At 43.0% G+C, this 11,546-nt stretch overlaps 1 pseudogene; it reads right to left on the bottom strand.

Annotated features, from left to right (window-relative positions):
* Positions 1–963: 963 nt before the first annotated feature.
* Positions 964–3,283, bottom strand: LOC137234832 (transcription elongation factor SPT5-like; annotated as a pseudogene).
* Between the last annotated feature and the right edge of the window lie 8,263 nt (positions 3,284–11,546).

Consider the following 11,546-nt stretch of genomic DNA (forward strand, 5'->3'; position numbering starts at 1 on the left):
CCCTCTACACATCGTTGGTACGACCAATCTTAGAGTATTGTTCGTGTGTCTGGTGCCCAGGGTATCAAAACTTTATAAAGCGTATTGAGTCAGTACAGAAGCAATTCATTATATTTGCACTACGTGGTCTTAACTGGGATTCTAGTGTGCATTTGCCACCATATAGAAATAGGCTTCTCCTTATAAATCTGCCAACTTTAGAAAATCGAAGAACTTTACTCGGGGTAATGTTCATTCACAAGCTCATTATGGGCGAGATCGACTCATCTGACCTTGTTAGTCGACTAAATTTTGCTATTCCTGGTAGAACGTCCACCACTTTGCCGGCAAAATTTTGCCAAAAATAATCCACTGCGAAGTTGGTGTTCGCACTACAACACTTTGTATAACTGCATCAGTTTTGAATGTTCGTTTTCCGAGTTGCATAATTCAATACTGTCACGTCTGGCCTGATATTTTGTACTTTATTCCCTATGTATGGTTGAATTTAAATATGTTTAATTATAACATTAATTTTATGTTTTATATATCTTAGTAGTCGACCGCATTGTGTCTGTGTCGACTTCAATCCAAATAAATTAAATTAAATTAAATTAAAAAAAAGCGATTGCCTCCACCCTGAAAAATCACAGGTAATATGTAGATATTCCCGAAGACGTTCAACCCTACCCACTGGAGACCACTCACCAAGGACATTTATTGCATCGTCTTCCAGTGGTGCGGGGGAACCGTAGGTGCTTCGGAATCGTAAAGCTTGTCCTCCGCCGGACAAGCCGATCCCATTTAGCGTTGTCTGCAAGAGCAGGAATTTCGTTGTGGTAGTTGTGGGCACCGACCAATGATCGTTCAGGCCCACGCTTTTGTTGGAGTTTTATGTCTTTGATTTTATTTGCATATCCAACGTGAAATGTGTACAATTTATACAAAGTTCGCTAAAATTTGTTCTTATTCAAACAACTTATTTTAATCAATAGATTTCATTTTGCATAAATAAGCTGTTGGAAGCAATTTGATTTCATCAATAATCTGACAAACGCTAGTATCCTTATCCGACACTGAATGCACCTTACCAACCGATTCCCTCTAGTCACCATAAATTACTTTGAATTCATCGCCTACTTCTGATAGTACCGGTGCCAAATGTTCACTTACAATCGATACACTGGGATCTTCTTGACGCAAGAATACAGAGCAACCACCAGTTGATACAGTACGTATAATGCCTGTTTGTCCAACTAAACCAGCATCGTCATGTGTATGAATTTTAACTTCAATATCTGTGGTACACCAATCACCAATTGGTGAATCCAAACTTGCACCAGGTGTTTGCGGATTATACGGTGATTGTTGATTACCTCCTGGTGTATTTGGGGAATAATTAGATGGCGATGGTGCATTCATATAACCCACTGGATATGGTGATGGTGTTGGACTAGGACTTGGATTGAATGGACTGTAACAACGATCTGAGCCGTATAAAGTTCCTAGTGTTTGTGGAGCAAATTGCGTATTTAATAGATAACCCGGTTTCCTGGGATTATAACCAGGACTTGGGCTCGGCTCCTCAAATGTGCAGTCAAAGTCATTTGTGCATCCTGGTATATTAGCAATACTAGGATCCCAAGCGCCATGACGTGGTGGCATGCTGCCATCATGTGTTGGTGTCATTGCAGCGCTATAAGGTTTAAGACCCTCTGAATCCCAATTGGGCGTTTCATTGCCTAGCAATGGTGTCTTCGAACCAGCCACAGCATACACTGGGGTCTGTGAGCCATAGCCACATGTACGTGCTGATTACGGCCATATGTAGACGCTGGCACCCTCCTTTCCAGGCATACCAACCATTGCGATATGATTACGGTCAACAGATATAGTTTGACACGAAATATGTAACTCGACTTGTGCTGTACTCTCAGTGGCATCCTTAGTAATGCCAACAACGCTTTTATATGGTCCACCGCTAATTTTAATAGTTCTTCCTAATATTTCGCGATCCCGTGTTACTCTGAAGCCGCCACGTCCACCTCTGCTACCCCCACGTCCTCCACGACCATTCGAGGGGTGCATTGCCGATTATATGCGTGGCGACATAAAACCGAAACCGCCAAGTGTGCCAGCACTATTAACTTGACTCTTCCTACCGCCAGCGAATTGTAAATGACGTGTCTCACAAACAAATATGCCACCATTTCTGTGTACATGCCACAATGCAAGAAGTCTATACTGCGATAGAGATGTTTTATCTCTCCGGAACGCCCAGCATGTTACTATTCAAATTAATTTATTTTAATATTAGAAATCGATGGTAATTCCAATATTAAGGCCGAATCAACCTTCAAACGCTATCATCCAAGTCTGAGTATTTGTTTTTGGCACTGATTAAGTTTTTGAGAAAAATGCCCCAGGAATTGAGAATTGTACAATGCATTGAATGTCAAATATATCAGGTTGATTTAGTAAAAAAGGCTATGAAATGGTCTTGCAAGGTATGTAATGCCAGAATCGTAAACGCGTTCAGGAACTGAATAAACAGCAGGAACAGATTGATCTTTTCGACTCCAAGCTTGCATTAGAATTTGCTGAAAGTTCAGAAAACGATTTTGATGTTGTTGCGCCACAGCTTATTTCACAAACAAATTTCCAAGTAGTACAAGGTCGAATTTCATGGATGAAAATGATAAAAATGCACAAACACCTGATTGTGATCAAAATGAAAAAAAGGCGTCGAGTCGTAGCGACTCTTCTTGTTTCCACAACACCACAAAATGGGAGAGAGGACAATCACAGCAGCTTGGTAAAAGAACAAAACGAATTTTTGAAGAAACTGATGACGGGGAAAGCATCAAAAAAGCCAGCATGCCGCCCCCATGTGGGCCCTCCATTACTTTTACTATATCACGTCGTCTCATCTGATTTTGATCGGCATCCAAAGCAATTGGATTGCGATTCTCTCTACGCTTATGCAGTGGTGTAGGTTTGCATTCAATTACTTTGCCATGCATACCCAAACCATGGAAGTTCTCACGTTCTAAACGTACAATAACGCCAACATTTAGGGATCAATCTGTACAAGATCGCCCCATTGACACTGACCCAAACAATAGACACCTGTCGCTACGTCAGAGCAAAGTTGCAAATCAATTAAAAAAGAATTTAAAACTGGGCACATGTACTCGGTTACGTCAACTCCGTCTTTACAATTATATTAATGTTTAAATAATCTCGAAATATACCTACTTCCATATACGTACTGTGGCGAATTATTCGCTTGCAAATTGTGCATTTAGAGTTGAGACTTTTTTCTGAATAACATTTTTGCTGATTGTGTCCTCTTATTGACGTACCGGCATTAGTAATCCCACAGTTTTCCATCTGCATGCCCTGGCAGTTCTTGGGAAAATTTTTTCGTTTGAACGCTCCAAACTTTTAACGTTGAATCTTTGCTACCACTAACAATTAAACGTAAATCTCGAGACCAAGCTATTTTATACGCTGCCTGAACGTGTCCCCTGAATGTAGCTATAAATTGGCCATCTTGTGCACGCCGTAGTAAAAAATGAAATGAACGAACGGAAAATCACTTGATACACTTCCCGTTGTTTCAATTCATAGGAATTTTACATTCTATACACGGGTGTATATGAATGTGCGTTTTTTTGTCTTTGCCGTTGGTATGCTGGTACCAGTGAGCGGAATTCTAAAAAGGGAATGGTAGTAGACGAAAAAATTAAAATAGTAGTAGTTGGTAGTTTTTACCAAGAAAACAACAGCTACAGTTCATATTTGTACCAAACAATTAATAATGTATTGTAAAACAAATAACGCGCATTTCAAGGAAATGACACCTTTAAAACACGTAAACAAGACAAAATTACATGTACATTTGTATATGCCTACATAGCTTATGCCTATACGATACTCACCTTTTTTCTTGTATCGTGAGTGTGAAATACTGACAAACATGCACCAAAACGTCTAATCACAACAACAATATTCCAAAGTACCAAAAGTACTGCCACAAAATAACCGATTTCGGCATGTTCTCGTTTACGTAGAACTTTTTATTTTCGTTCAAATTATTCACGAAAAAAAAAAACTGAGAAAAATAGCGCAGAAAATATTTGCGTGCTCAGTTACTATATTTATCTCATCAAAAATTTATTTCCTGTTTAAGTTCTTCACAAATTTTTCAAAATTGACTGATTTGGTCAGTATCGCCTCCTAATGTTAGTTGGGTGGGCTCGGCAATTCTATACTTTAAAATTATCGCAGTATACGTTTACAGTGCGAAAATACTGAAATATTGTTAGATTTTGGGCCTCGGTGGTAATAGTAGTAGAAAATGAAAATGGGCCAGAAAAGTTAGTAAACCTACCAATGCGGTAAAGTCCGTGCACTGACTGTCCATATACTTATACCAACGTATGTACATATATATGCCGAGTTTTAAATGCACATTATGTTAGGGATGCATAAAAAGATGCAAACGGGTACCCAAAAACCCGTTCCCGGAAAAATCGGTACCGGAGCCAAATACCCTTCGGGAACCGTGTCGTTTGCTAAAGGCCATCAATAAAACAGGACTACAAGCGTAGTTGGGGAAAAGTTGAAGAAATAAGCGAAGGGCAATACAAAAAAAAAAAAAAAATGATTCATTCTATAAATTTTTCTCTTCGTCCAAAACGAACATTTTTTATTTTTTTCTTTACATAGCATACAATTTGCTGTCCAAACATTTTTTTTGTGGCGGGCAGGGAAGTTGTTGGTTTTTAGCATCAACAACACAAATAACAGCGACTCAAAAGAACCCACGCTATACACTTTCTACCCGGTTCGGTACCAGAATGTGCGAACCGAAAATCGTAAATGCTAATTTTTCTGCAGCGTTAGTGTGCCCGTGGCTAACTAAAATCTACCGGGTGACACAAAATAAAGAATATAAGGCACTAAAGACCCAGGCACATAACGTGCGGGGAAAGAGGCCATGCACATAATGCGCGCCACATATGAATATTTTTTTTTATGCAGCGACAGATGTTTCCCCTTATGCGCGCGCTAATGAAATTTCCCAAATCCCAATAATACAATTAGGTACCACTCGCCCCCGCATTTTCGAGAATGACTCGACCCAGTCAAACATATTGCATTTCTTTCAGAAAAATGGGTCGCTTTGCCGCTATGCAACGAAATGCTGCCAGGAACGTCATGCGTTATACGTCGGAATGCCGCGCTTGTTTTAAGCAACATCCCATACGCCTGTGCCCCATCTTTCGGGCCAAAAAGCCCGAGGAGCGCCTTTACTTAGCGATCCGCGGGACCTGCTGTGAAAATTGCTTGGCTCTAGACCACCGCTCTAACGCGTGCCCAAGCCAAGGCCGATGTAAAAAATGCGGCGAAAAACATCACACGATGCTTCACATCTCCTCGATTGATGAGGAGGAACAGCTTTTCCACGAAGCCCGCTCCAAGCCATAGAGTGTACAAGTTGAGGAGGAGCTGGAATCACCCCGTGAGCGGACTGACGACTCCATATAATTATATGCGTCAGATGCTGGAACGGAGACTGGGCCTCTTCGTCCAGCTCGAATCCACCGAACCGGAGCGGAGACTCGGTCTCTTCGCCCGAACACAACAGCAGCAGCCAAATCGTTTCGACCACTTTTGCAGCATGAAAGGAAGCGGCTCCAGCACAACACATCGACAGTCCAGCGCCATATTCGTGACGGCCGAGTGGAGACTCGGTCTCTTCGCCGGCAAACCAAGGAACCTCAACGAAGACAACAACCGCGCGACCGCAGAGCGGAGACAAGGCCTCTTCGCCTGCAACAACGACACCACACCCATCAGCAGACACAAGATCGCAACCAACGATACAGCTTATTGCAGCTCTCCACAGCGTCCACCTTCCGGGCAGGGCTCCTAGCCCCGCACTCCGCTGCCACCGCCACCATGATACCGACGGTAGCGATCACACCCACCGCGGTCGTGAAAATAGAAGCAGGGGGGCGGCTACACCTCGTTCGCGCCTTAATCGATGGATGCTCCCCACCACAGTGATTGCGGATGAGCTCGCCCAGGAGCTCCAACTCCCTACCAGCACCATTGGCGGGCAAGCAGGATGCCTACTACGCATACGAGGAAGACACGGTCAAAACAAACGAATTGCAACTCATGCGGCGGTCGTGTCCAATTTTCGGCGAATAGCCCCCACGACCAGCGGCCACAGCGCCATCGCATCCCCGTATGCACATCTCCGTCTGGCGGATCCGCAATTTTATTCCTCCGCCCCTATCCGCCTCGTACTAGGGAGAGACGTATATGCGGAAATAATGCTACCAGGGATTCTGCCCACCACGTTTGGCCCTTTGTTAGCTCAGAGTACCATCTTCGGTTGGGTACTCTCAGGCACAACCAAGGCCTAACATGAAAATGTTCGGTAACGACCGAAACACATCATTTTTTACACTTTGTTATTTTTATTGACTTTTTTTTGTACACTGTTGCAAAGGATGTGCATTGTGAATTCATACCAACGAAAAATCTTTCTTTTCCTCCATTGCCTTACCTACCTGTCAAATAATAAACGGAGAACGGTTGTCGCGAATGGCCAGAGATTGGAAGAAAGGTTTTGTTTCACTAGCCGTTATTAAATTGAAGTGCTACAAATTGTACTTTTGTGTTTCAAATCAGCTTTCCTTTAAATGTGTATACAGAAAATCAAACTACATACCAATATTCATTCCAAAAATCAACTTTATAGATTAAGTTTGAGCAATCCGCCATGCAGGCATTTTGAAATAGGTAAATGAAGCAATATACCAGTTGTCTACAAAGATGGTTGAAAACCACCGTTAAGCTAATGCTCTAAGTAATCGAACAGCGATTGAACCGGGGATCGAGGCTGTTTACTATTGCGAACGGTTTTATCAAACCTTCGCCACTTGTATGAATTCACAATGGAGGTATGCTTTTACACTCCTGTATCATTACAATAAGTTATTTTTTATTGAATTTTCTTCATACAAAATCCTTTGTTTGTTCCTCTCTAATGAATTTGTAATAAACGGCAAGAAATATCAACACGTATATCTTCTTACTTCTTTTCGCAATCCCTCGCTCTAGGCAAACTTGGCTCAGGCATTGAACCATAACGGGAAAAGTGCCGAATGACCGAGGCATCAGCAACCAAGCTCACACACTGCGCAAACCATCTTGCGTGCCGCCAAGCCGGCGGACTGTCATAATTAGTCATAAGTTTTTTATTTTTTTTTCCTCTTCTTCACGGTCGGTGATCCTTGGCGGACTGTGACGTTGCGCACCGCAAGGGGGGCGGCATGTTTAGGCCCAATGCCTAACTTTTACCTGATTGACGGCGCCCCTCCCTAACGTTTTAATAATATTGCCAGCCACCGACACTCACGCCGCATTTGTGTGTGCATGCACGCACATACATGCGTTTCATACACCTGCACGTGTGTGTGCGCAGGTTGTCAGCACCCATGCACGTATATGTGGGGGTGGTTGTATGTGTGGCCTTTCCCCTCCTTAACACCAGAGGACTTTTTCGCGGCTTAGCGGTTGTCCTCAACGGGATAACCGACCTCTTTCTCGATTGACCGCCAAGCAGTTCACATCACCCAGAATCACCATCGTAATTTTGCGACATTAAGGTAACCTTACACACATTGTATATTTTCTTACACTCTAATTAAAACACTATTATAACGAGGAATTCCTATTTTGCGTTCTTCTTTATTTTTTCCGTGTGACCCATCCATTCCGAGATCGACCCGTGTGTGCCTACCCACTGCCGGTTTCAGACGCACCCAGGCCGAACACATAGTTTTGTAGTAGCTCGATCCACCGTGCCCATTGTCCCTCCGGATTACGGAACTGCAGAAGCCATTTTAACGCTGCGTGATCTGTCCTGAGACGGAATCGCTGGCCGTAGAGGTATTTGTGAAAATGTTTAATGCACTCTACCAATGCCAAAAGCTCTCTCCGCGTAACGCAGTAGTCCCTCTCTGGTTTTCCAATCGAACGGCTGTAATATGCAACTACCTTCTCCTGTCCATCAACCAGTTGTGACCAAACGCCTCCTATAGCATATCCACTCGCATCTGTATCTAGAATAAATATTGCTCCTGGAATCGGATGTGCCAACATTGGGGCAATGCGCAAACGCTCCTTCAATGTTTGGAAAGCCACCTCTTGCTCCTTTTTCCATTCAAAAGCTTCATTTTTTCTTGAAAGCTCATGGAGGCTATGGGCTACGCTGGAAAAATTTGCTAAAAATCGGCGGTAATATGGGCACAGCCCAAGCAAACTTCTCAATTCATGCAGAGTCTGTGGTCTTGGCCAATCCTTTACTGCTTCTATCTTTTCATTCGCTGTACGGATACCTTCTGTCGTTACCTTGTGACCCAAATAATTTAACTTCAGACCAGCGCCAGCTATTCTCTGGAAAAATTCCTCCAAATTCTTAAAATGTTCATCAAAGTTCTTCCCCAATACGATGATGTCGTCCAGGTACACCAAGCATGTTTTCCAATGTAGTCCTTTCAGTACCTGGTCCATGAGTCTCTCAAAAGTAGCTGGTGCATTACAAAGTCCAAAAGGCATCACTGTAAATTGTCAAAGACCATCTCTGACACTAAAGGCTGTTTTCTCCTTATCTTCCTCCTTCACCTCCACTTGCCAGTAGCCGCTTTTCAAGTCCAGCGTGGAAAACCATTTCGTACCAGATAGCGAGTCCAGAGTGTCGTCAATTCTTGGCAATGGATAGCTATTCTTTTTCGTTACGTCATTCAACTTCCGGTAGTCCACGCAAAACCTCATTTTTCCATCCTTCTTCTTTACAAGTACTACCAGTGAGCTCCATGGACTAGCTGATGGTTCGATGACGCCGCTGTCTCTCCTTTCTTGTATGATTTGACTCACAACTTCCCGCTTCGCCAGTGGAACACTACGTGGAGCTTGACGGATCGGCCTCGCATCTCCAGTGTCAATTTGATGTTTCACAACGTTGGTGCGGCCTGGTTTGGAACCATCCTGGTCAAATATGTTCGCGTACTTTAGGAGCAGTTGTTCTGCCTTACTCTGATAGGCTTACTCTATCCTTGCGTCCATGCCGTGATGTCGTTTGAAAGATCAGTATTACTATATGAAACGTGTTCCTTGAGCTGTTCACAGTTAATAACTACTTCGGCCTCTTGGCATCTTCCCAAAATAGCTCCTTTGGTCAAATTGAATGGTGACTTGAACTCATTGAGTACTCTTACCGGAATACGTCCATCTTGTTTTTTCATAGCCAGGGTTTTTCCTACAAGTATGTTCAATGCTGATTTATTTGCTGCTTCGACAACCCACAATTTGTTTGTCCAACATTCTCCATCAACCTTTGCCCAGATGACTGCTTCGGATTTTGGTGGTATTTGCTGACTCTCTTCCACCATCACTCGTTTACTGCTGTAGCCTCTCTCGTAGCCGAAATTAAGCGGCACATCCATGTTCTTATATCGCATCGTCTTGCTTTGCATATCGATCTTGATACCTTGGTTGATTAAGAAGTCCGTTCCAATTATGATTTCATCAACAATATCTGCCACCATAAAATTGTTTAGGACCGCGACGTTCCCAATTGCTACTTTACATTCTACTTCTCCAATTACCTGGGTGTCCCCTCCCGTGGTTGTACGTAATCTTGCTCCAAGCAATGGTCTTATCTTTTTGTTGACTAAATCCGCTCGAATGATGGAATGAGGTGCGCCCGTATCTACAGTCAGTAAACGTTCCTTTCCATCCACATGTCCTCCAAAAGTAAGATTGTTTGACCTTCTTCCAACTTGTGAGATAGAGATTATGGGGCATTCAATTGAGGGAGCCAACTCTCGGCTCTTGCGGATGACTCGCTTTTGTTTAACGATTGAGTGGACTTGGAGATTTGCTCATCTCCTTCAGCTCTGCGTTTACGGCCACCCACATTGTTGGAGCTATTGGGACCGGTGCTGCAATGTCGTGCAATATGAACTGGGTTGCCGCACTTGAAACATTTAATAACTCCGGCATTCTTCTGTTGTGATCCCTTCAGTGCTTCCAAAATTGTGTCTACCCAATCTGGTCTTTCCACTTCCACACGATGAGCTTTGTAGGCTGGTTTACTCAATAGTGAGGCAGTTTCCCGAGTCAATGCATGTGATACCATTTCTGCAAATGTTGGCTTTGGGTTTGCGTATGTGGCTCGCTTCGTTTCGACGTCCCGTATGCCATTTATAAAGCTCTGAATTTTTACCCTTTCGGTGTATTCCACGGATGCGTCGGCATTCGCCAAATGTGCAAGCCTTTCGACATATGACGCAAACTCCTGCAAAGTCTCATTAGTTTTTGTTAGCGGTTTTGCAACTCTATTTGGTGTATCTGCTTCCTGTGTTCGCTTCCGTATCGCCTCTCTAGAGCGCTCATAAATGTTTCGTAGTTGTTCCGTTCTCCCTCGGGAATAGCAGCAGATCGTTTCAATGCCACGAATAGTGCAGCAACTTTATCCTCAGCACTCCAGTTGTTCACTGCTGCGGTCTTCTCAAACTGAATCTTAAACACCTGGAAAGGAACAGAACCGTCAAAGGATGGTGTTTTTACCTTTGGATTACTCGCTGAAACAGCTGGGCGATTCATTTGCAACTCCTGTATACGACCTCTCAAACCTTCTATCTCGGCATCAATTTTGTCCTCGAGCTGCACAATTTTTGTATCCTGTGCTTCCAGCTTTGATGTTACCATTATCTCCTGTGCCTCCAGCTGCGAGGATATGCGGGCCTCCTGTGCTTTCAACCGCTCAGCCAACTGAGATGTCATATATGTCTTTTGCTCTTCCAGTTGAGTTTCCATTTTGGATGTAATCTGTGTCGATATTTCTGAAATACGCGTTTCTTGTGCTTTAATCTTCGATGTTATTCGTGACTCTTGGGATTCCATCTGTGATGACATATACGTTTTCTGTTCTTCCAGTTGAGATGATACTGTCGATGTTTGAGCAGATATTGCAGCCAAAATCGTGTTCAAGTCTGTGCTCGTAACTATCTGCGATGTTTCATTTTTCTCTTCAATTTTTGTTGTTGTCTCGTCCCCATAAGGATAAAAGACATAGTCGTCCACATCAATTCCTTCTGCTTCCATTGCCTCCGTAGGCGTGCTTGAAGTTCGAGTTTAATGCCGGTTGTATTAAATCCACGGTTCTCCAGCTCCTTCAGTTGCTGGAATTTATTCAACAATTCCTCTTCTGACACCAATTGTAACAAATTTACTTGCAAATCCTCTTATTTGCAATCCTCTGCCAAGTTCGAATCACTAAACTGTTGAATAAATAACTCCAATATGTAATAATGCAAAATGGCCTTTATTAAAGTACTTCACAATAACACTCAAACTGTTCAACGAATAGCTAGCTTAATAACCAACTGATTGATAGCTCAAATGAAACTCTACTATTCAAAATAATACTGCTCTTGCTCGCTAGATAGCGTCTTAGTCGAAACTGTTTGACAGCTCAA

This window comes from Eurosta solidaginis, chromosome X, assembly GCF_040869045.1.
Source record: "Eurosta solidaginis isolate ZX-2024a chromosome X, ASM4086904v1, whole genome shotgun sequence".
Lineage (NCBI taxonomy): Eukaryota > Metazoa > Arthropoda > Insecta > Diptera > Tephritidae > Eurosta > Eurosta solidaginis.